This window comes from Aedes aegypti, chromosome 3 (assembly GCF_002204515.2).
Source record: "Aedes aegypti strain LVP_AGWG chromosome 3, AaegL5.0 Primary Assembly, whole genome shotgun sequence".
Taxonomy (NCBI): Eukaryota; Metazoa; Arthropoda; class Insecta; order Diptera; family Culicidae; genus Aedes; species Aedes aegypti.
The window spans coordinates 246,817,009-246,843,761 of record NC_035109.1 but is presented as its reverse complement, the minus strand read 5'-3'; the positions used below and the strand labels follow the sequence as shown (position 1 = coordinate 246,843,761).

Genomic DNA, 26,753 nt, shown 5'->3' with positions numbered 1-26,753 from the left:
GCATCACCTTTTCATCGATTTCAAGGCGGCATACTATAGTATCGATCGCGTAGAGCTTTGGAAAATCATGGACGAGAACAGCTTTCCCGGGAAGCTCACGAGACTGATATGAGCGACGATGGAAGGGTGGATGGATGGATCCCGTCGGAGACTACGACAAAATGATGGACTTTCGTGCCTGTTGTTCAATATTGCGCTAGAAGGTGTTATGCGGAGAGCCGGACTTAACATCTGGGGAACGATTTTCACGAGATCCAGTCAATTTGTTTGCTTCGCGGATGATATGGACATTGTCGGCCAAACATTTGAAAAGGTGGCAGACCTGTATACCCGCCTGAAACGCGAGGCAGCGAAAGGACTGGTGGTGAATGCGACCAAGACAAAGTACATGTTACCTGGTAGGGCCGAGCGCGACAGGGCTCGCCTAGGTAGTGTTGCGATAGACGGGGATAGGTTCGAGGTGGTCGACGAGTTCGTCTACCTTGGATCCTTGCTGACGGCTGACAATAACGTTAGTCGTGAAATACGGAGGCGCATCATCAGTTGAAGTCGGGCCTACTATGGCCTCCACAAGAAGCTGCGGTTAAAAAAGATTCACACCCGCACCAAATGTACCATGTACAAAACGCTTATAAGGCCGGTAGTCTTCAACGGGCATGAAACGTGGACGATGCTCGAGGAGGACCTGCAAGCACTTGGAGTCTTCGAACGTCGGGTGTTTAGGACGATCTTTGGTGGTGTGCAGGAAAACGGTGTGTGGCGGCGAAGGATGAACCACGATCTCGCCCAACTCTACGGCGAACCCAGTATCCAGAAAGTAGCCAAAGCTGAAAGGATACGATGGGCAGGGCATGTTGCAAGAATGCCGGACAACAACCCTGCAAAGATGGTGTTCGCATCGGATCCGGTTGATACAAGAAGGCATGGAGCACAGCGAGCTAGGTGGGCGGATCAAATGCGTGTCGGTTTTGCGAGCGTGGGGCAGAACCGAGGATGGAGAGATACGGCCACAAACAGAGTATTGTGGCGTGAAATTGTTGATTTAGTGTTATCTGTTTAGATGCTAACTAAATAAATGAAAATGATTCTTTTATCATAGCCGAAACAAATAAGAGTCATTCAGCCACGGCATGTAGTTTACGTCAGTAAACAGTGGGCGTCATAGCCATGTGATAGTTGGGTTATCATAACCAGAAAACAATGAGCATTGAACCTTTTTTAACGTGTTCTGTTAAATTATCATGCAAGGCCATTTGTTAATATCTGACAGCATTGAAACGAAGGTTTCTCAAAAAGCCTCTTAGTGTATGAGCAGATAAGCTCGGGTGACTGGGCATAGATATTAATATCCCAAGGAGCAAAAGCAATCCTCTTAAAATGTCATTAAATTCTCAAAGTTCTTGCAACTGTCGCCATGTTTCGGTCCATAAACCTTTGACATTTCAGAAAATTGCTACGACAAAAACCTATATCGCCAAGCGAATCCAAGCGAGCAAATTTCCACTCCCCTTCTTTTCGCGGCTCACAATCGCTGAAGCACGTGTATTATTCAACACAACAGTCACTGGGAGGAAAACCCCGTGCCGCGTACCATACCATGATGAAAAGTAAGGAAAAAGGGTAGCTTGCTTCTCATATCTTTTTCATTTTACGTTTTTTTGCTAAGGTGTGTAACGTATCTCGTTACATGTTTTCCGCCGTTGTATATACTTGCAGTACAAAAAGAGATAACAGCTGTTGCGAAACTGGTGTTCCGCAAAAGATGAGCGGATGCTTCGAGATGCTCACACAGGATACTTTACTTACAAGCGTAAAAAGTAGAAGATCCAAGTGAATGAAGACAAAAGTTTGCCTGGCAGAATTTTTCCGGTAAAAATCCGGTGTAAGTTAAATGAGAAAATCTGTACCGGAAACAATTCACACTGGCAGGTGATGTTCCGTGCGAGTGCTGAAAATTTAATCAACTTGACCCAACCTTTTCTTTCGGATTCGTTCATGGTGCTTCGCGGTTGCAAAAATTGGAAAGAGAACACCTAATTAATCACATGGTAATGTTGCCACCCGACCAAGATAAGTGCTTGATATAATTTAAAGTGGAAGTGTGCAATTGGAGAAATTTTTCGGCGATGCCTGTCAAGTTAAGGCACTTGAGGAAAGCCATTATACTGGGAACTTTTCCAATTTGATTCTTATGTTCGAATCACAATGAATGGGTTTCGAATATATCTATATACTCCAATGTTTCCTTAGCTAAGTTGCTAAATTCACAGGTATGCGTGCAATATTATTAAATGCAAAAATGAAAGTTTTCTGATTTTATCTCAGTGGAGACGGGATCATTTCCAAAAATCTAACTCTCAAAAACTCAATATGAGAAGAAAATCGAATGATCATATAATAAAATCGAAAATAAGATAACACGTTGCGAAAATTCCGTTTAGTTCATCCTATTTTTCCTTATTCCACACATTCCACGGTAATACTTCCATCGCCCTGTTTACAGTGAGAGGCAAAATAAAGTGCCCACCTTACCAGTTTTCGAATTTCTCTCATTGATTTGGTTCAAATTAAAGTTAACACACCTAAATCTTTTGTGATATTTTATTTTTGATGTTCTTTTAAAGTTGCACTTACGAAATTTTGATAAAAAAAAGAATTTTACTTAAAGAAAAAGAAAATCAATTTGTATTGAAAAAAAAGTAGTGACAAAAATAAGTGCCCACTTCCTTCTTGGCCCCAGAAAAGATGATTTAAGAAAAATAAAAAGCAATTTAATAGTTAATGTGTCCTCCTTTGGCCTTAAGGACTTGCTGGAGGCTCTTCGGCATGCTTTTCACCAGGTTTTGTAGGTGTTGTGGATCTAGTTCTTCCCAGGCGCGCTCCAAGGCTTCAAAATAATTATTTTTGTTGGTAACACCAGTTTTTTCAACCCTGGCATCGAGAATCGCCCACAAATTCTCGATGGGGTTGAGGTCTGGGCTTTGTGGAGGCCATTCCAGCGGTTTAATCCGACAAGACCGGAAAAAAGACTTGGTCTTCTTTCCAGTATGCTTCGGGTCGTTGTTCTAGAGAAATATGAATTTCTCTTCAAGGCCCGTCTGGATCAGCGAAACCTCCAGATTTTCCAGCAAGATGTTAATGTAGGAATCTGCCATCATTATTCCGTCGATTTTCACGAGGTTTTCTACTCCACTCCATGAAAAACACCCCCAGACCATCACATTTCCTCCTCCATGCTTCACCGTTCCTTGGATGTGGTGCTCTGCATCACACACGAGCCCGCCGCTCTCGGTTAGACAGCTCGAGCTTCAGGAGCGCCACATCCAAGGAACGGTGACGCATGGAAGTGTGATGTGATGAAATGTGATGGTCTGGGGGTGTTTTTCATGGAGTGGAGTAGGAAGCGTCGTGAAAATCGACGGAATAATGACGGCAGATTCCTACATTAACATCTTGCTGGAAAATCTGGAGGTTTCGCTGATCCAGACGGGCCTTGAAGAGAAATTCATATTTCTCTAGAACAACGACCCGAAGCATACTGGAAAGAAGACCAAGTCTTTCTTCCGGTCTTGTCGGATTAAACCGCTGGAATGGCCTCCACAAAGCCCAGACCTCAACCCCATCGAGAATTTGTGGGCGATTCTCGATGCTAGGGTTGAAAAAACTGGTGTTACCAACAAAAATAATTATTTTGAAGCCTTGGAGCGCGCCTGGGAAGAACTAGATCCACAACACCTACAAAACCTGGTGAAAAGCATGCCGAAGAGCCTCCAGCAAGTCCTTAAGGCCAAAGGAGGACACATTAACTATTAAATTGCTTTTTATTTTTCTTAAATCATCTTTTCTGGGGCCAAGAAGGAAGTGGGCACTTATTTTTGTCACTACTTTTTTTTCAATACAAATTGATTTTCTTTTTCTTTAAGTAAAATTCTTTTTTTAATCAAAATTTCGTAAGTGCAACTTTAAAAGAACATCAAAAATAAAATATCACAAAAGATTTAGGTGTGTTAACTTTAATTTGAACCAAATCAATGAGAGAAATTCGAAAACTGGTAAGGTGGGCACTTTATTTTGCCTCTCACTGTAGGATGTTGAACCAAACAAAGAGCATTTTTGTAGGTTAAATAACAAGGATATTGCACTAGAAAAAAAATACGTTAAAATACATTTTCGACTACCCTGGGTGGGTATCTTCGTAACACCGCAGATACCGTCTTGCACTTGCACAAGACAGAAAACCTTCCAAGAAGGCAAGGATTTCGGTCTTCTAATTTTCGAAGCCTTCGTGCAGACATTAGTACGTGACGTGCATACCAAATGAAAACCACCAGTCGGGGAGGCAGCAGCATCGGAAGCAATGTTAGCGTTCGTTTCTACGACAGAAGCTATATCATGAATATGATAAGGAGAAGGTGGTGCATAATGGATCCTTTCGGTAACAAAAATAAGTAAGTAAATCATAACAGTCTACACTCGATATTCAAGAGGTCACCGAGTTATATAACACAAAAACAGTCCAAGGACGATTTAAGAGGCCATCGAGAAAACTAACTTTTTCTATGGTTCTATAGTTTAATTCAAAAACAATGAATATCAAGTAAAGAAGAATTGACTGTAATTTCTATGCAATAGAAATCGAGTGACTCACATACCTTACAGCAATACGGCGCGGTTGTCACTTTGGATGTGAAGAATTCGTTCAACAGCGCAAGCTGGGAAGCGATAGCCGCCGGTGTACTGGTGGTGCGAATCAATTGCAAATCTTCGAGCAATCTGCCTTAGGGCTAGACGAAGAATGCAACGCGCACGCACTGAAGCACAAAGAGGAGCACGCGGTGCACCATTCAGAGAGGCAAGGTTGTCAAAAAAGAAATCAAGAGTCGAAAGCGGGAATGCTAGAGTTCCAACTCGAGTCCATGGGGTGACGCCTACAGAGTGGCTAAGACCAAAAGTGCCGTAGCGCCCCAAGAGAGATCGTCCGAGTTACTGCGATCGATAATCGATGTACGCTTCCTAGATAATCCAAAAGCCCATGCCCCCAGCACCGTATGCGGCAGAAGAAGAAGAAGAAGTGGCGAGGGGGACGAACAAAGAGCTGGCAGAAGTAGTGAAATCAATAGCGTCAAATAAGGCACCGGGACCCGATGGTATCCTGATTGTTGCCCTAAAAGCAGCAGTCAATGCGGATCCGGACAAGCTACATCCACAGTGGATTCATATCACCGAACCGGGACATAAGATCATCTGTACGCCAAAGATGTCCGCTTAGTATGGTTATTTTTGTTCTGTACTTGGAACCACTCATAAGAACGATTTACGGAAGCACAGGTGGCATTCTCGTTCACGGAAAATTTTTAAAAGTTATGGCATACGCTGATGACATTAATATTTTTGTCAGCAGCCAGGAAGAATTTGTTTTGATAATTCAAATCTTCGCTTCTTTCTCCATATATGCAAGAATCAAAGTTAATTTCAGAAAGTCATCCTTTCTCAGAATTAACAATGCTTTTCCTGGTCCACAAATAGTTAAACTTATTAGGGATGGTACACAAATTATGTCACGCTAAATTTGAACTTTTTTGACCACCTCCCCCCCCCCCCTTGGTCACGTTTTTTGTATGAGTCCTTCGAAGTTTTTGTAAGGCTTGTCATGCTTGGCTTGACCTCCTCCCCCCGCTCGGAGCATGACGTAATTTGTGCATGACCCCTTAGAAGCATTCAGCATTGGTTTAAAGTAAATGAGTCCAGAAATTTACAGATTTTGCAAAGAGTATGGGTCCTCAATACTTTTTTGTTGTCCAAACTGTGGGACGTTGCTCAAGTGTTTCCACCTAGAAATAAACATCTGGCGAAAATTAAGAGTCTGGTAGGGAACTTCATGTGGCGCGGCAATGTTTTCAGAGTTTTTCACGAGAGCAGTTGTATCTTGACTTCGAAAATGGTGAACTTAAGTTGATAGATCCCGATTCGAAATGTAAGGCATTGTTCGTTAGAAATGTTTTGCATAGCTCCCCACAAAATGTTGATGATCATGATGAAGAGTACTTGTTAGGATACGTATATAGTGGTCAATTTACCAGAAATGGTAAAGAATGGTTGCAAGTCGCAAATGAAGTTAAGGGAACATCACATTGTGCGTCAACAACGAGTTTGTATAGGTTCTTTTCGAATTCTTTAAACATTTCTGTGAAGGCTAAACAAAATCATCCAGAAGTTAACTGGTTGACTGTATGGAAAAATTTGAGAAGTAATTTCTTATGCGCCGAAGATATATCAAATATGTTCTTGTTAGTGAATGATGTCATAGCTACCAAAGAAACGCTGGTCGCTTATGGGATTGGTAGATTGCCGGACACCTTGTGTGAGCATTGTGGAAAAAGTGATAATAATTTGCACCGTATTGAAGAATGCACAAGAACTGAGGCTATTCGAAAATGGACACGAGAAATAATAAAAAAAAACAGACTTCACATCAATTTAAAGCGATTTGAGGATATCTTGGCATGGGTAAACATTGGAAACGATCCCAGGAAAAAATCTGCTCTTTGGCTTGTTGTGTTGGCTTTGTGAATAAAGTCGTCTCAATCTGGAAGTTTGTATTGCTTCCATAAAAATATAAGAGAAAAGAGATGGACAAACAAAGTAGTAGGGAGTCTTGCGGCTTCGGCACCATTCGACTATTATCGGCAACCAAATTTCAAACGCCAAATACACAGTATTTTTCTATCAAAACACATCAGTGGAATCATTCAGATGATTCTTTGTTCTACCCGCTTCCCGCTGGCGAGATTTCCGAGACTAAACGAATGATATCGCCGGAGATGTCATCAATTCAAATGAGCACGCCTCAAAATGCGACTGATTTTGAGCTGCCGAATAGATTCACCAGCAGTTGTTATGGGAAAGTTGCCGAAGAGAATGAGGCTGCCGACAATAGTCATACTGACAAGGGATGTTCGCAGCGTTGTAAAAACGTTTTCAAAAGCATTTTGAAAAGTCTGCCGATGTGAATCGATAGAGGATTGAGCAACGCATAAATGTAAATAGACAAACACGGAATTTGTCTGCTGATGTCCAAGAAAATTACGAAAGAAGCACGGCATCGGCTTAAGCTGCCGAGAATACGTAAGTACCCCTATGTAACAAAAAAAAATGTACAATGTACAATGACGTACTGAGGTTGTCCCTTCCGACGAGTGTTAAGATTGTTGGCTTGTTGGCTTCGCCGACGACATCACCCTAGTGGTCGATGGAGAAAATAGAATTGACAGCAGCGCACTCCACTTCCATAGTTTAGAAGGCCCATCATAAGACTGAGGTGGTAAATAACCGCAAGTCCGAGCAACGGGCGCTTTTCACGGGGTGATTGCACCATATAGTCCAAGCGATCCCTTAGGCATCTTGGGGTATCGATGAAAAGCTCAACTTCGCTAGCAACGTTGAATTACAGTTATAGCGACGCTTTCTAGGATGATGTCTAACAGCTCTGCTGCAATTATCAGCGAACGCAAGCTCCTGGCAGGCGTGCCGCTATCCATGCTAAGGAACGGAGGACGAATCTGGTCAAAATCGCTTAGAACGGGCAGAAACCTAAAGCGGTTGGAAAACACGTAAAGAATCATGAGTTTAAGAGTAGCAAGCGCATACCGAACAGTTTCCAAAGGGCCGTGTGCATAATAGCCGGGATGACGCCTATCGGGCTTATCATCAGGGAAGATGTCCAAAGCTTCAACCAAAGAGGTACCAGAGTAGTCTACAACGCGTTTAAAGAGACAACGCTTAAAGGTTGCAGCAGGAATAGGAAAACTCCGATAAAAGTAGATGGACCCATTGGCTGATATCAAATGTGTATAAAAGAAACCATGAGGAATCCACCTAACGCAGTTTCTGTCAGGACATGGTTGCTATAGGCAGTACCTGCATAGGTTCGAGCACCCAGAATCTCCTGCATACCCCAATTGTGCTAATGTGGAGGAAACAGCGGAGCATATTGTGTTAGATTTCAGCACATTGGCTGACGAGAACAACGTATCATCATCTGCCGTTCATCACCGAGGACCATCCTCCAGGAAAATATCTTCGGTGTGATTCTGATCCAAAAGACGCTGTACCAGAAGGCCGATGACAGTACCTTACTGGCCGCCATGCGGAGAAGGGCATCCTGGTCCACATCATGGTTGATAGGAGTGATCTGATGGAATGATGATGAACGGCCTGGATGCTCGCTGCACTCAGTACAAGAAGGACGATTGTGACTTTGCCATGTGGCGTTGTGTACTGAAGGTCGCCAAGAACACCCCCAACTACCAGACCATTCTGGAGTACGATCTGTGCCGGCTGCTGTTCCCATAGTCACCTTCATGTGTGGTGCACAACTTAAGGAGCAAGCTTCCGTAAACCGGAACACCATCAACCAGCCTTCCTTGGCTGAGTGGTTAGAGTCCTCGGCTACAAAGCAAAGCCATGCTGTAGGTGTCTGGGTTCGAATCCCGGTCGGTCTAGGATCTTTTCGTAATGGAAACTTCCTTGACTTCCCTGGGCATAGAGTATAATTGTACCTGCCACACGATATACGAATGCGAAAATGGCAACTTTGAAGAAAGCGCTCAGTTAATAACTGTGGAAGTGCTCTTAGAACACTACGCTGAATAGCCGGCTCTGTCACAGTGGGGACGTTAATGCCAAGAAGAAGATCAACCAGGACCCGCTGGAGAGACCGTGGGCTCAGATCTTCTCGTATTAAGGTGCAAGAAAAAATGACACAAAAGTCAGAACTCTAATAGCAGTTTTCTCCTTTTAAAACAACAAATTGATGAAAATGAAAACACACAGCCTTTTTATTTGGCAAATAAAAGAGCTGTGTGTTTTTATTTTCTTTGATTTGACAATTTAAAAAGAGAAAACTGCTTTTTCAGTTTTGACTTTTGCACCATTTTTACTTGGGCCTTAACGTGGCCTGCAAGCATCGGCACTGCGCTCCTGGGGTGACAAGAAGGAGAACATCAAAAACGCTTAGGATGAACTCATCAAGCGTATCAAGACTGGTTCGATTCCTTCGTACATTCCTGCTACACGATTCACACTGGGGCAGATCGCTGTTTTCAACGGCCAAAACCCCTTGTACTCTGGATATGCATCATAGAGGCTTGGTGTCTTCAACAAAGTATTTTGTAATCATTTTTACTTTATTTTGACTTCTTCGGATATGATCTAGATAGGTTAAAATTGATCTAGGTCAGCTTTGTCTTTTAATAGGAGCGTCCTAGCAAAACACTTTTTTCAGCAAAGTTGTTCATTGAGGCATTTTTGGCATTTCTTTTGAGAGCACCCATCCTCTACCACTGAAGCAGATGGCGCTGTATGATTCCATAGTAAAAACAGCCAAAAAATCAATTATGACCATTTTTTCGTACGAAAATTGTTTAATAATATTTTGTCATCAAGTTTTAAAATATTAACAATAACGAAGTAAATTGTCATCATTTGCTAGCAAAATTTTCAAATTTAATAATACCGTAATCCGGGGGCAAATTGATCACTGGGGTGAATTTGATCAGGTCGGTACCAAATAGCATTTCCTTTCAAGGATGCTTAATAGTTCGTTGGCATAACAAACATTCCATATTTTCTAGATAATGGATGTCTAATGATAATTTTAAACTATTTCATTTTTAATAAGGTCAGTTTTACATAGAAATATTCACATTTTTTCAAGGTGTCAGCAATACTGTTGAAAATGTCGGTACTAAACAATCCGCTGGTGCTAAGCCTGCATACGAACTTTGAGTGCTAAAAATGTTGTGTAAGCTTCAGTATGAACTGCTGAACTCATTTTTGAAATCGTACAGCATTACAAGAACAGTTGTTTGCTTATAAAAGCGATTATTGTTCAAGAACGTGTTCAAGGAAAATTGCATACATTTAGGCGTATTATGTAGATTTACAAAGTTTAATTTTGCAATATAATTATGATAAACACAAGTTGTAAAAATTTTGACATCATTTTTAGATTCAGGAGACTCAAATTAATTAGATAGGGAAATTTTACTTTCTAAAATATGCTTAATTATAAAGTGATCAATTTTGCCCCAATGTGTCATTTCCAATTATTGATATTAAAACTAATTTTATGAAATGGTAAAATTTATTTCATCAAAAAACGACTACATAATCTGATAGAGATCAATGAAGTACTGGTTTTACCGAAAAAAAAATTGACAATATTTGAATTCCAAAGAAAAACATGACAAAAAGTTGCGAAATAGTGATCAATTTGCCCCCGGATTACGGTACTTATAGTAAAAACAGTCCAAAAACAATGTTTTACAAAATCATGGATGATTCACGATAATGAAACTTTTGTTCTTGACAAGTCGTAGAAAAAAAAATAGTTGCCGCCATCTTCCGCTTCATGAGTTAACCAGGATTTTGTAATACACTGTTTTTGGACTGAGTTGACTAAATATATCATAAAATTTGAAAATTTTGCTAGTAGGGAAAGTGTACCAGTTATGCTTATAGTGGTTCCCTATTTGACCATATGTGTTTTCTCGAAAACTTTCACATTTTGAATATTTTGGAATGTTTTAACGTCAAGAATAATTTGATATGAAATTACTAAAACACACAAAATGATTAAAAATTTGAAAATAATCAAATTATCACGTATGGCGAAATAGGAAACCATTATGTCCATAACAGATAAACCTACCCGAAATGATGTAAATTTACCTAATTGTTGTAAAAAATTTAAAAACTTGATGACAAAATATTTTTTAAATTGTTTTGTGCGTAAAGATGGTCAATATCGATTTTTTTGCTGTTTTTACTAAAATGTCCTACAGTGCTATCCACGTCATTGATAGAGTGCAGGTGTCTTGGGAAGAACCCAAGTAACCGTACAGCTGTATATAGTTGCATCAATATCACTTTATATGCTTCTATAAAATATGACGTATAAAGTCATACTGCATTACATGTCTCATTAATGCAGTATTAAAGTGGAAAAGGGCGCTATTAAAGTGTAAATACGGCTACATTTCCTTGCTCTATGTTGGCAATTGCTAAAGTATAGTTACTGTCTGTACCGTATAAAAGCTTTAGCAAAAGTGTATTTAATGCATGAAAGAAAGGATCAAAAATAGAAACACAAAAATATTTCTGTTCGTTGGATGTTGCTTTTTTTAGTATGATTCATATGTGTATTGTGTTTACTTCCTTTTGCTGGGATTTGAACCCAAATTAATTGTGTGATGTTTTCGATGACTCGTCGCGCCTATCCTCCGGACCATGAATGCTGCATGTCTTGGCCGGGAAAATTGTGCAACTTCAAGCAGCGCCCTTTCGTTGCCAGTGATAAATATTGTCGATTTCACTCCAAGTTGGACCGTCCCAAGTGTGTAAGCTCCTTCAAAGTGTGTAAGCAGCTCAGGATTACGTCGAATCATGATGGTGCTTTTAGTGCACTTATTCCTTGTGGTTCAAGAAACAAGTATACCGAATACGTTTCAATGATCCGATGCAAGCGTGCGCTCTTATCACACTTTTTTTGCATGCACTCTACGAATTTTGATAGTCTACTTTGGGGTGAAGTGCGCAATAAGTAAGTAGACACGACTGTTGCACTTCCGCAAGTTTACCACGGCTGTCGCTTTTTGCTGTTGAGATTTTGTTTTGTTTTCATTGTGTGGGGCTAAATCTTCACGTTTTATGTATCGTTTTAGCATCTCGGCACATTGAATTGTCGATAGCCCTGTGGTGTACGCACGGGCCTACCAATCGTAAGGTTTTTGGTTCAATTCCAGGTTGTTGCATATTTTTTGTTTTCAAATTCTGGTTTCTCGTAAGACAAATCTACGAATTTCAACAAGATTTCTTGTGGCGAATTTTCATTAGTATTTATCAAGTATTTCTATAGTCTATTTTCCTGAGTTTGGGAAAGATTGACAATAAATAGAGCAATGAAATCTTGCCATTTTTGTTGCGATGAAGCCTTGAGTAAGATGATGCAATGAAGCATTGAATGGTAACCGTATATCACCCATTAATGCATATTTCATTGCTACAATAGAACAATGCTACATTGCATTCATAAAATGGAATAAAAGCATTACTGCACGCATATTGCAGAATAAAAGCAATGATGCATTGCACTCGTTGAATTAAAGTTAAAATAAGGTAATACCTTAATGCTTGTGGTTACATGGGAAATGTCAAAAATGCCACAATGAACAACTTTGCAGAAGAAAGTTTTTTGCTAGAACGCTCCTGTCAAAAGATAAATCTGACAAATCTGACAAGTCCGAAGTAGTCAAAATTTAGTACAAATTATTGCAAAATACTTTATCGAAGACACCAAACCTGTAGGATGAATATCCAGAGTACTATAGGTTTTGGCCGTCGAAAACAGTGATCTGCCCCAATGTGCGATTGGTGAATATTATCACACAAACACACAAGGAATCTATCTCATGGCTACTTTGTTGCCAACTTTAGAACCTTATTGAGAACAGAAGTACCGTGTTGTAGCGTCGAAACCTCTAGCTTGGAGACCAAACCTCTAAGCATGGTGCTACAATCATAGATATAATACCAATACATATATCACAGGAACGAATCCGGTTCAATTTTTGACCTTCGCTTACCTCAGTCGACTTCTCGCACTGATCCAACGTCATCATACGTCCCTTAGTTCAGCAGGGCGCTTCAATAATAGATAAATACCACGTTTGACAATAAGTTGCTTTGCTACTGAATCTTGGCCTATGAGTGAGGTGAAAATAGCCATTTTTTGCCAAGTTAGAATCATCTGATCTCGAGGGTTTCTCTGATGCATTTACTTCATTCACTTCATCCATCGGGTAACACCACAGTATGGGACCGAAGTTACCGCCTATTGCACACGAGGATCCTGATATGCTAGGATATTAGCAGTCTAGTTGCCTGACATACCTGTATACCCAAGAACCCAGACAACTGTTATGTTAGCATGTCGTTGTTCTTCTTTCACATCGAGCAGGTAGTCAGCGGGCGATTATGCTGCAACAAAGCACCCGTCAAAACGTGGAACGATAGAAACAGAAGCGAAGACAGCAAACCCATCTATTCCGGGATAAAAAGCGCCGCCTAGAAGAGTAGGAGTGCGAAGAGATGGAGCAACTGTATCTTTCTCAAGAAACGCGTAAGTTCTACAAGAAATTCAATGCATTCCGCAATGGCTTTGTGCCGCGAGCCGAAATGTGCCGGGATAAGAATGGAGGTACTTGACGGACTAACGTGAGGTGCTTGAAAGGAGGAAGCAGTACTACAATGAACACCTTAATGGCGCAGAGGAGAGAGACCAAAGCAGCAAGAGGAATGGCTTCATCAGTACGGCGGATGAGGGAGACGTGCCAACTCCTACAATAGGTGAAGTTAAGGATGCTATCAAACAGCTCAAGAACAACGAAGCAGCTTGAAAGGACAGGTTGGCCACTTGTCTGCACCGATTGATAACCAGGATCTGGGATACAGAATAGCTACCGGAGGAGGAGTGGAAGGAGGGAGTAATATACCCAATATACAAAAAGGGTGGCAAGGTAGAATGTGAGAACTATCGAGCGATCACCATTCTTAACGCAGCCTATAAAGCACCTTCCCAGATCATCTACCGTCGTCTATCGCCACTGGCAAGCAGATTTGGGGGAAGTTATCAAGCCGGTTTTGTGGACGCGCGATCGACGACAGACCAAATCTTTATGTTGCGGCAGATCCTCCAAAAGTGTCGCGAATATCAAGTCCCTACGCACCACCTATTCATCGATTTCAAAGCGGCCTATGATACCAACGACCGCGAAGAGCTGTGGAAGATTATGGACGAGAATGGTTTTCCCGGGAAATTGACTAGACTGACCAAGGCAACGATGGATAGTGTACCCGGACCCGTTTAAAACACGCAAAGGACTTCGACAAGGCGATGGTGTTTCCTGCCTCCTGTTCAATATTGCACTAGAAGGTGTTATGAAACGGGCGGGCTTCAACATGCGGGACACGATCTTTCATAATTCCAGCCAGTTTATCTGTTTTGTGACAACGTGGACATTGTCGGAAGAACGTTCCAGGTGATTTTTGAACAGAATACCAAGCTGAAACGTGAAGCAGATTGGGTTTGATTGAAGGTAAATACGTCAAAGACGAAGTATCTGCTGGCTGGAGGAACCGAGCGCGATAGAGTTCGCATTGACAGACGCGTGATATTGACGGGGATGAGTTCGAGGTGGTGGACGAATTTGTCTACCTTGGAGCAGAGAAATTCGAAGACGTATCATTGCCAGAAGTCGTGCTTACTACGGATTGCACAAGACCTTGCGGTCTGGTAAACTTCACTTACGTACTAAGTGTACCATGTACAAGACGCTGATAAGACCGGTAGTCCTCTACGGGCATGATACTTGGACAATGCTCGAAGAAGACCTGCAAGCGCTAGGAAATTTTGAACGACGTGTGCTTAGGACGATCTTCGGCGGAGTATGTGAGAAAACAGCGTATGGAGGAGAGTCTACCTCATCAAAAACTAATGAACAAAACAAGGTGTACCGCAGCTTCACCATATGCAGCCTTAGCTAGGTCCGCATTAACTTTAGCACTGCACAGCTCCTTCACTTTCCAGTTTAACTTGGTGGTTCAGTTAACATGTCTAACTGATTTATTCCAGACCCTGCATATCCTGTACCACTACGGTAAAGAGGGATGGGAATTATGATGGCTGACGAATCCCCTCTGATCCAGAGATCCAAACCATACGGTATACTAGGTACAATTAATGCTCAACGATCACTTTAGTTCTGGTAAATGTTTATTGATTAGAAAGTAACATACGATTCAGTGAAAAGAAATGAGCTGTAGCACATAATTTCTGAACATGGTTTTCTGACGAAACTTAAGCTGGGTGATTCGGGAATTAGCACATGGCGTAGTTTACTTTATTTCTGTGGAGCAAAAAACATATTACTACGTTTCTTATCTCTACATTGATCTTCAACAATATAGTGTTTTGATCATTTACTCTGAACCAGTGCCTTTTATATCACCTTCACCTACGGCAAACCAAGGACGTTAAGACTTACACCCACTTTCCCATCACATCGTCGTCACTCACTGCATCCTTCTTGCACAGACGGACGGATACTTCACTGGATGGATGGGTGTGAATGGCAGGGGTATACGACGAGGTGGATTGGTATTCTATGTTTTTCCGTTTGACGGAGGAAAACGTGCCGTAATATTGCTGCATCACGCTCTCAGGGCTTGTCTGTCAACCAGCAACGAACGGCGACAGACGTGGATATATGAGACAAGAAATGTACGTGCAAACGAGAAGCGGGCGTGTGGGAGGGGGGAGGAACTCCAACCCATCCACTTTCGCTCATTACCATTTGATTTTTTTTTGTTCGGCTTATTTTCCGAATTGCTTTTTGCTGTCACTTGTATTTCCATTCTGTTTGTGGCTCTGACTAGAGAAGCACACAATATCACACGGCATGGAATGTAGTGATGCTGCCTCGACTATTTCTCTGTCTCTGCTGTACCGATGAGATGATGAAACCATGAAAGATTCGTTCTGATGGTAATAGGAATACAGGTGTTACCCAGGGCGCAAGGAAATGAGCTTAATTACTACAAGATTGAAAACAAGAGTTTAACGTGATGATGGTTTCTAACGTCTTGTAGATAGTTAGTTTCCGTTGGCTCTACATGAGAATGTTTTCAATGGAGTCGTTAGTTCTGTCAACATGATAAGGTACGATATAGTAGTAGTATCTACTGGAGCCACAATAGCCGTAACGGTAAAAGTGCAGCTGTTCAAAAATATCATGCTGACGGTGTGGTGGGTTCGAGTCCGGTCCGATCGAGGCTCTTTTTGGGTTGGAAAATTTCGACATTTCTTTGGGCATAGAGTATATTTGTTCTTGTCACGCAAATAACAATATCAAAACTGATATATTGGCAAAGAAAACATTCGGTTAATAGCTGTGAAAGTGCTCAAAAACCACTTAACTGAGAAGTAGTATCTTCCTCAGTGAGGACGCAACGTCAGAAAAAAAATAAAACAAGATATTTACTGGCCCATTTATACTTACCCAACGAAAGAACATATTCCTAATGTGTTTTGCTCTCACCTGAAATGAGAAAATAATAAATAAAATCAACTGTGGACATTTTTTATGTTTTCTTGTGTGAGTAAACGAGGCCAAAATAAGATTCTTTAGACTGATGACTGAAGAAATTTACAGGACCTTAATTCTTCAGACTTAAAATTCTTCGTAACTATATAAAAGTATTGCAATACAGTATGGGTCAGATTTGGTCAGTCCATTTTTCAAACACATGATTGTTTTCCATAACACAAGTCAACACCGTTTCAACGACCATTTTAAATGGATATTACAGATGGTTCGTAACGAGGCTAATGTTTTTTTATATTTAAAAAATATACGGAACTTCATGTTTTTGTTCCATAATTGTTGACTGTACTGCCCATCTCCGCCTACACGGCAAAAAAAATTAAATGTGATATCACGTCATTTAAGTTGCACATCTATTCCGTCGCAATTATAATGTACAATTACAGCTTTTAAACATATAAAATCAGTCAACTACTGCTGAATATCGACGCCTACCGATGGATAGAACCGGATTGACAAGTTGACAAAAATAACGCAAAACTCTAACCAGGAGGTGAACCCTGGTCTAACGAGTCAGAGCTGCATCCAATATCTCTCGGTCATCTCACTAAGCTGAAAGATGTAAGTTAACTTTTTATATATATTTTTTTGAATTTCTTTATTAGTATCATTCCAAACATTATATTCATTTCATATCTAGGTGTTCTGTGTTATAAGACTAATCCTAATTTGGTATGACAAATTTAAGGTTTTATTAACATTTTGTTAACAACATATTACATTTCATTTTCCATAGCAGTTCAGATTTTTTACAGGTGAGTTGATTTCACCTACTTATAAGAGAAAAAAAACACGTTTTCAGTAAGTTAAACTTAATACAAGTTTTGTGTTGCTACTCGAAATGGGTTTCTTCGCATTTTCGTCGATCGAATCCGATTATGTTTTGAGCGGAATATTGTTGTTACATGTATTCGAATTCAATTATGTTCGATTCTTGATACGTAGCCAAAAATTACGTCGGTCGCTATTATTATTATTATTATTTTTTGCTGTGTACTTGTCCCATGTTCTATGTAAATCTTATGGACTGTGGGGCAAATATGCGTAGAACGGCAGTATATCTGTCGATCAAAACCTATGCTTTGAATGTATTGAATAAACTACGATAAGATCATTCATACCTTTTAAATTTGTATTTCTTGCAAATTTCTAGAAATGGCGTTCTCGTCACAAAATTACATGAATTTACGAAAAATTCTAATGCTTTTTTTACAACTATGAGTCTTAGATCGGTATTTAAAAATCATGGATTGTATTTTTGATTTACATCGCATTGCTTTAAATATTTGTATAATTAAGACATTCACAATATGTTTAATTTTTATATTATTATCGATTTAATTTTGAATACGTAATCTTCTAATATGATCAATTCTATTTAATTTAGATGTGGATTCCCAAGAATAAACATCGCTAACCTTCTCCATGCCCGTAAAATTTCAAATCATTAACAACTTAAAACAAGAAAATTTTTTATTCACAAGATTCCATATTTTTAAGTAATTCCAATATTTTTGCTCAAAAAACTGCCAATTTGACCTCTACCTTTCAGCATTCTAAAGTGATGTAGAATCAAAAGCCGCTTTGCTTCTCTACACTCTATAAATTTTTATGTTACCCAAAGTTTTTGAGGAAAAAAGGTTTAAATTCTCAAAATGTCGTATTGTTATTGGCATTCATTTTTTTTTTTTCTTCAAGCATATATTTGAAGTATTTTCGCACCAACCACACTATATACACATGCAATAGGGTATCTTATGATCACATCGTTCTTAAACGCTAACAGTTGGCGCAAGCGGCAAAAACTACAGACAACAACCTTTCGAACATTCAGTTTCTCTCACTGGCCGTATCTCACTGGTTTTCGTATTCCTCTCACAATCGCGCTACGCTCGTTTCTCAAATTTCTCAAAATCAAAAAAAGCGAAATGTGAAAAGATAACTTTTTGGGTTTCGTTCATCTTCCGTTGGGCTTTTATTGCTTCAGGATTTCGTTTTTACTACCACTAAAAAAGAGCCATCTATTGCTTTTTCAGTTTTGAACATCGCACAGTGGCGCATGGCCGGACAAAACCTCAAAAATTCATGTTATCAAAATCATTTCTCAATATTTTCTATAGGCTTCTATGCCATAGAGCAACGATTTCTGAAAATTGTAGATTGATCTGTTGTGTTTTTGATTTTTGGCAGCATCGTAAGTGCGAGAAAGGCAGCAAAATCGGACTGCTTAAAATTCATCAACTATGGTTAACCTAGGAAACTTCAAACAGCTGTATCTCAACGAAATCATAACCGATTTAAGCTCATTAGGTTTCACTTGAAGCCGTAGTCTTGAGCCTTAAATTAAGCTATAATTAAATAAATTTTAACAAATTAAGTTGATATTTGTAGCAAAAAATGTAATTTGTAATCTTTCTTCAAAGTTTTGACAAATTTCGAAAACTTCGTCCGCTTTATGTGTCGTGTTTCAAGAAAATGAGTCACTCACTATGAAGCAGCAAATCATCCATAGTTTCTGGCGTGTAATAGTTTTTCTTGCCCCTAGAGTTGAAAATTCAATTTTCATTTTTCATTATAATTTATCTGTTTCATCAGTCAAATCTGTATAATGTATCATAATTCGATTAAAACTTTACTGAAATTACTACAAAAAACTTAAATATGTATCTCTAATTTAGGTTTATACACAAATTTCTGAGTTGCAAACATTTTTTTTGTAGAATTAGCCGTTCTTTTGGATTTTTAATTTGGACAAATTTCGCTAGAAAATAGAATTTTCAATTTGACAGTTATTTCCTACGGGATTATATCAGGTATCCAAGATAGTTAATAGATTACCATTATCAAGCCATTTGGGACGTATTTGAGATTTCGTCCGACCTTTGTATGAAGGCCCGCCACTGTGCGTGCTACTACAGTGCGCTGTTTGCAATTTAATCAGCAAATCCGGCTAAATAGACCATTTCCGTCAAAAAATTTTATTTGCTCATGAGCTTTCTTTCAATTTACTGGACAAACTTTCCTAAGGAACCCATATGTTTTGAAGCCCCTAACTAGTGAAAAACAATGAAAAACTGGCGGCACGACAATTCGCCCCACGGTCCCGTACATATTATTACTCTCCAATTTTTATCAGGCCCCTTTTTCCCCTATGATTTTATCTCCACGTTGTTGTGAATTTTGATCAGCTGTTCCTCTGCGGTCTCCACTCAAGCTTCTGGATTTACTGCAACGATCAAGATTTACTCAGGTGGCGCAGATCATTGATGCGTGACACTAGTTCTCTCTTTTATTCTTTCGCTATTCTTATGCAGAGCAAATAGTGACGTCAGCCGGAAAATAAAAGAAAGAAAAAGTGGCACACAACAATGATTTGCGCCACCAAAGTAAATTCAGAACATTGGTCTCAACTTTGTTGATATTCGGGTTTGGATGCACTACCAAGACCCAGTGCCGTAGCGTGCGGTTGGCCAGGTTGGCACCCGCCAAGGGCGCCAGCCGTCAGGAGGCGCCAAAATGAGCACATGGCAAAATTTTGGGACAAACATATCCAACGGAAAAAAAAATGGAAAACATATCAGTGAAAAATTTAAGAAAGTCTAGGTTCATTTCAAAAGCAGCGTTACCAAACTTCCAGATTTGTCTGGAATATTCCAGATTTTTAAGTCTACATTTTACAAAAATCTGGAAGATCCAGATGCAAATTTATAGTGACATTCTATAGTTTTCAATTTAAGACATAGGAAACCCAGTCTTTTCTAGTTGAAATTTCTGAAACCATCAAAATTTTTGAAAAAAAACAATCTGACATCCCTGTTTACATATTACAGAATTCATAAGTTGAAGAGTCTTTTTAGAAGTACTTGAAATTATAAATATAATTAAATTTATATATATATTATTTTTTTAAATTTACTTCCAAATTCCAAAATTTGAGCAGTTAGGCTTCAACGCTCTTTTTTTGTGAGCTCTAATAGCCGTGAAAACTGTTTTACATATAAATCTGATTTGTGACGTTCGATTGATATTCAAAATGAGAATTAGCTAGTAGTTTTTATTAATTTTATTAATTTGATCACACTAGATCCTTCCGCAATGGGAGTGCTTCGTGAAGCCCAAGCAGGACAGTTCGGTTTTGTGTCGTCTGATAGATATGGCTCACGGTTTCGCTCGTGTTTTCGTCGCTGGAGATTTTTTTTCCTGTTTTGGAGCGTCTTGCTGGGTAGTGCTTCGTGAAGCCCAAGCAGGACGGTTCGGTTTTGCGTCGTCGGATGGATTTTGCTCATGGTTTCGCGCGTGTTTCAGTCGAGGATGGATTACCAACTGGTGAGTTCGTTTCATGCTTGTGATAAGACATCTTTTCTTGAAAGCGTAACTTTTAAGTAATATTAAAACAAACTTTGTATGGTTCGTCACTATAAGTGTCGGCATTTTGCTTTTTTTTATACAATTTCAATATACATATATTTTTCTCTTTTTGACATTATTAAAAATTTTCTTTTGAATTGTTCGACATTGTGAATGTTGACGTATTTTTTAACACTTCTACCATATCGAGACAAAATGCACAGTAATACTCATATGTAATTTTCAAACAAACTATGTATAGTTCGTCACTAAAAGTGCCATATTGTGCTTTTGGGAAAAAGCTGCTTACTCTCCGAGATTTATGGTTTTCAAGGGCTTTTGACTACAAACTAGTAGTTTACTATTGATATGATGGTTATACAATTAATTTGTCTGTCAAAACCATAATAAATCACACCTTGCTCGGTTACTCGCGAGTAAACGCTCGCGAGCTTGTTGCTACTTCTTTTGACATGTTCTCCCGATCAGACGGGTGCGGGCTTATTCACACCTAGCCAGATCCCGAGTCTGTGATGTTTGTTATGCGTTGGTATACACTCGTGAGCTGCTTCGTGATGCGAACTTTTCCAGCACTGAATATTAGATCTGCTAAAATTGCACTTCGAGAGTAAGCGGAAACTCCCATCCCTTATTCATTTGGATCGTAGTGCAATTCTTACCAGTTCCGATCAATCACGGAGTAGCAACCATTGACATGTACAGTCAGTCTATGCTATGCTATGCTATGCTCACACTAGATCTTTTCGCAATTACGCTTTCTATACTGTTTATTGGTAAAACTACATTTCTTCAAACTTTAAGAAGGTTGATAATCACTTAGATAGTTTAGATAGGTTTTCAAACACAGTTTTATTCTATCATCATATCAACAATGTTGGCGCTGTTCACCGTGGCCAACTCCGGTCGGGTCGGGTGGACTGTATCACTGGGATTTCGAAATGAAAGGAACAACACAACACTATCTTTCGTAAACTACTACTGCACTACTTTATTTTACTCTTCACTGCACCTTTACACTTTTCACTACGATAAAGATTCCGCGACGGTTGAAATAAAACTCATTCGCAAGCGATTCCCTCCGTGTATTTATACTCATCTTGAGTACTTCCAGAACGTTCTCACGCAAACGCGACACGTGTTCCAGAATGTTCGCGATGCGCACGCTGCTGCAGTGGTGAGAGCCATGATGATGACGATGATGACGGCGGGAATCGCTCAACGGCACTCGCGGATGACACTCACAGTCATGGATGTAACTCACACTCTCAGCGGCGTCGTTAGAGTGGGACTCATCGGGGGCTTAAACTGTGTGAGTTCTGCATTTCGGCTATGTTTCCGATTGTTGTTGGTTCTTTTACTGATGCGGGTTGTGCTCCATTGGGTTTTTATTTTTGTAGGAGTTTCCGCACGTTCCGTACGGAACAAACAAAATTTTTTAAAATATATTCAAAGAACCTTGAGCATAAATTTCATGCAATCCTAAACGCAAATTCTGGGAAGATTTTTTTTATAAAATAATGAGCAGAAATCTTACATTATCTTGCGTAAGATTTTTACAAAACTTTGGAAACTTGCTGTGGTTTTGATCACCGTTCTCTTAATCGTTTCCACTTCATTGGTATTTTTAGGTGACGGGTAATGATTTCTGATATAGAAATTTTACGTTTCAACCTACTTTATTTCGATCATCTTCAGAAAAAATTCCGCCGACCGTTCGTCCGTCTCGGCGGTATACTTAATTCTCTAGGATTTTTTTTTTCAATATATTTAACGTAAACTTGTTCCATTCAAGGACAAACAAAGTTTTTTGAGTTTTCACTTTGACTAGGGGGCGCACAAATGGAGGTTAGCCAAGGGCGCCATGAGGCAACGCTACGGCTCTGCCAAGACCCCAAACAAATGGAAACTGGGACCATCAGGAAGAGCCGTCGCGATGAAATTCTTCATGGACAGATGAAAGATCCCCTTCTTATCCTTCGCATGAAGTTGCTGTGGTGCTCCAGCTAAATAATTCTCGAAAAGAGTGCTACTCGCTCCTGGTTTTAAGGCCACTGGAAAATAGGCGACAAAAAATTTCACAGCGTGGCAGCATAACATCTTTGGGCCCATTCACATATTTCATAACGCTGAAGGGGGTGGGTGGGTGTCTTCAATATGTTACAAGTCATACAAAATTCGGAAAATATTCTTACAAAATGCGTTATGAGGGGGTGGGTGGGTGTTGAAAATGATTATTTTTGGCGTTATGAAATTTGTGAATAAACCCTTTTAAGCTATTTGATCCTAATTCGAGATCCGTAACAATGCCGCTTTCAAGGTTGCAAGAGCTGTTTGATTAATAAATTTGATTCGGATTCTGCCCCGGCTTCCATGGGATATCCGGTAATAAAAATGAGACGCTTCCGAAATCCTCGTTGCCAGTTTGCCGCCGGCCATAAAACCACAAAAGAGCAGGAACCTATCGCGGATCATCCGGTGCACCACAGCAGCTTCAGCGGGTTATTTGTTGTGGTCCTGAAGGATTTCAAAGTTGAGAATATCATTAAATTCCAACTACAAGGACGGCCATTTTTCGTGGAGTTCTTATGATTTCGGTGACTGTTTGAGGGCATAGAAGCAGCACGCTAAACCAGATTCACGCATCGCATGAGTTCGATCTGCATAAAATAAGGCAATGAATGCAAAAATATCTGAATAAGTGAAAAATCTGTGCAATTCGCACACATTCTTTGAGCCTATACGTAAACATGTTGGCCATTGGCTATATGCAAATCACTGAAAATAGAACTGTCAGTCATCACCCATGTGACAGCAAACAGTTGACTGTTGGTAAGATGATTTCTTACCGGGAATTTTTTCATCGAAAAGCTGAAAGATGGTCACATTCACGAAATTTGTTTCCCCATTTACTTCCGCTTTAGATATTAAAATAGAAAAAAAACTGAAAAACTTAAACATTGTCATGTTTTCATAATCAAAAGAAAAACGGAAGCGAATTCCGAATTTCGAGCGTTCTTTCGCTGTGCGTAATTTACTCATTGATTTTGGTTTACAAGACATTGCTCAATAATGAATACAACCTATTTTCACAGGAAACGTGCTGCATGTGAAGGGGCCAATATTGTGCACCCGCTACTTATTTTTGAGCGGAACAAGTTTAGCGTGAGGTTGATAAACAACAAACCAACGAGCGAGTCAATTTTGTTGTTGCTGGATTTGACATTTTGTTGTGTCTACAAATATTCAATGCAGGGATGTTGTAAAAATTTTGAGAAATCTCCACTTTCTACACCCAGGGTTGAAACAACTGTGCCGCACGACGAATTTCACCTCAAATTCCCAAATTTTCAAAAAATTGTAAGAAAATCAGGAGTGCATACAAAAAATATCTGAAAGCGCCAATAATCATTAAAAAGTATCGCCTTTCGAAGAAAAATATAAAAATTGGGGGTAAGGTCTGACGGAAATGGTCTATTCCCAAAATAGATGTTTACGAGAAAATTTATTACGCCTTCACCATTGTTTGGTCGGCATTTTGTATGCTTGTTTACTTTTTATATACAGAAACACGTTGGGGTAGCAGTAAAGAGCCGCGAGTACCCCCTGTACCGTACGAAACGAGGCGTAAACATGTCCGAATGTGGCCCCTTCTCGACCCGCCCTGACTACGCCACTGAGTGCACGAGTATCAACAGTGAGCGTGAGTACCATGTGAGTTACCAACAGGAACTCGAATGCCGTGAGTTCCTTATGAGTGAATATATCCACAACGGGAGTTCCGTCAGTGAGTGCTGTTCCATAAGCTTCGAGAATGAGAACCATCGAAACTTCTAGAACACAAACGCACTTGATATAAATACACGACCGCTCCACCATGTGAGTCAGTTATGTTTCAACCGCCGCGAACACAGAAAGAAAAGTCCATGTAAATTTCAGCGTAAAATCATGCACATGAAGGGAATGCCAGAGTTTTCGCAAATGTACACGTCACGGCCCAGATAGCCGTAGCGGTAAACGCGCAGCTATTCAGCATGACCATGCTGAGGGTCGTGGGTTCGAATCCCGCTGGTCGAGGATCTTTTCGTAAAGGAAATTTTCTCGATTTCCAGGGCATAGAGTATCTTCGTACCTGCCACACGATATACACATGCAAAAATGGTCAATCGGCAAAGAAAGCTCTCAGTTAATAACTGTGGAAGTGCTCATATGAACACTAATCTGAGAATCAGGCTTTGTCCCAGTTGGGACGTAATGCCAGAAAGAAGAACACGTTACATCGTGTAAAATTACAGTAACATCATGTAAGGTTCCGCTATATATCGTATACTCTAGCATGGACTCTAACCGATTACGCGACAATTCACATAAATTTACATGATGTTGATGTAATTTTACACGATGTGTAATGTAAATTTGCGACAAACCTGGCATTCCCTTCATGTGCATGATTTTACGCTGAAATTTACATGGATTTTTCTTTCTGTGAATATAACCCGATCCAAATAAAGTGAACAGTGCAAATAGTTAAGAAATGAATAGTAGTACAATAAAGTATAGTGGACTAGCAGAATCAGTGGTGTTGATTCCATTCATCCGAAAATACAGTCCACCCCGACCCGACCAGAGTTGGCCACGGTTAACGCGTCAACAAACCACCCCCCTTCCCTTGCACTATAATTATGATTAAAATGCTAGTATTTTGCAGCAGAGGTTAGAGACACCAAGTATCTTCTAGAATCTTGTTAAGAATAGCATTCAACAATAGTTGTCTACAGTACGGACCCAAACAATGCGGTAAAATCAACAAATGAACATAAAAGCCGCATAATGATGATCGTACTATAAAAGGTTTGAGTATAATATAATTTTAAACCGGTGTATCTCTTGGGGTCTTGAGTGAAGTTGTTCTGGAGGTGGTACCTCATTTAATTTGGAATTGGACCACTAGGTGGTGCTTGCAGATATCTCAAGAGCCTGGCCACTTTGAAAGCTGGCGTCTTCGGAAATGTTATTTGAGCTAGTTGCTTCAAAATTTTGCACAGAGAGCTTTCACCAGTAGCTGATGAGCAGCGGATTCGTGAAGTGAAAATATAAAATAAAATTTTGTGGGGATAAGTGTATTATAAAATATAAATTCATTGTTCATCGTGCGTATCATAAATGGAAGAACTAAGAATACTTGAAGTTCCGTTGAAATATTGTGCTAAATAACTATTATTTTTAAATCCTGAGTGAGGTTGTGCGAAAAAAAAAGTGTTTCCAATGGTGTCTTTCGAAAAAGATCAAAAGTAAATAAGTGTGGGTGTATGTATCACCCAGTGTAAATGTAGTGGGGATTGACCAGATATAACGGAAAAACGCTAGCACGGCAAGATGGACAACGGAATCGGAAATTCGGTGAGGATGTTTCATGCTGGGATTTTGATTGTAGTATCATGATTATTATTATTTTATCGGCTTTCAATAATACCCATTGATATGTTGATGGAACACAAATTAATCATAAACCGCAGCTGGCGTTGCTCAATTGAAATTTTCATAATGTTGCTTTTGTAAAACCTGGTAGCTAAATCTCTTGAGCTTATTTCCTACCACCAGATGTCGCTAGCAGCCTATGCTCAAAATCGAAAAAAGTAATGCTTTTGAGCACACTAGAAAATTTCTACTCGAAACTAGAGTTACCGTGCTCGGAAAACTTTATTGTATTTATTGTATTTATTGTATTTATAAGATGTTTTCTTATTTTTGCATAGGTATATTTACCTGGGACTACCCAAATAACTTTTCACAGGGAGTGCTTGCACTCAGAAATATAAATAGTCACAGAATTACTAAAGTTTATGCATTAATGACTGTTTTCTGTCTGTCTCTTTTTCATTCTGCTGTGAATTTCTACACTAAATGTCATTTCGCCTGGGTTGAAGCTTAGCGATGCTTCAACCCAGGTGAATTGACAAATAGGAATAAAATTCCCTTCAGAATGAGAGAGAGGCAGATAGAAAATAGTCAAGGATTACCAAAATTTAGTCATTTTGTGACTACCCGTGTTTCTGAGTGTGCAGTACATTTCAAGCGTGTGCTAGAATAAGGGCGTGAGTCGCATGATCGATTTCTCTTCATCTTCAAGATTCACAATCATTAGGGTTCATTCACATATTCAAT

General features: G+C 39.7%; 1 protein-coding gene across 6 annotated transcripts in view; it reads right to left on the bottom strand.

Annotated features, from left to right (window-relative positions):
* The window catches only part of LOC5565217 (protein Fe65 homolog), a 300,368-nt gene that overhangs the window by 177,936 nt on the left and 95,679 nt on the right, over nucleotides 1-26,753 (bottom strand). The window contains exon 3 of one of the 6 annotated variants that reach the window (XM_021851272.1): nucleotides 16,119-16,157. The exons of the other annotated variants lie outside the window; for them this stretch is intronic. The gene's annotated coding sequence lies outside the window, so the exon portion shown is untranslated. The remainder of the gene's footprint in view (nucleotides 1-16,118; nucleotides 16,158-26,753) is intronic. 6 annotated transcript variants of the gene reach the window in all.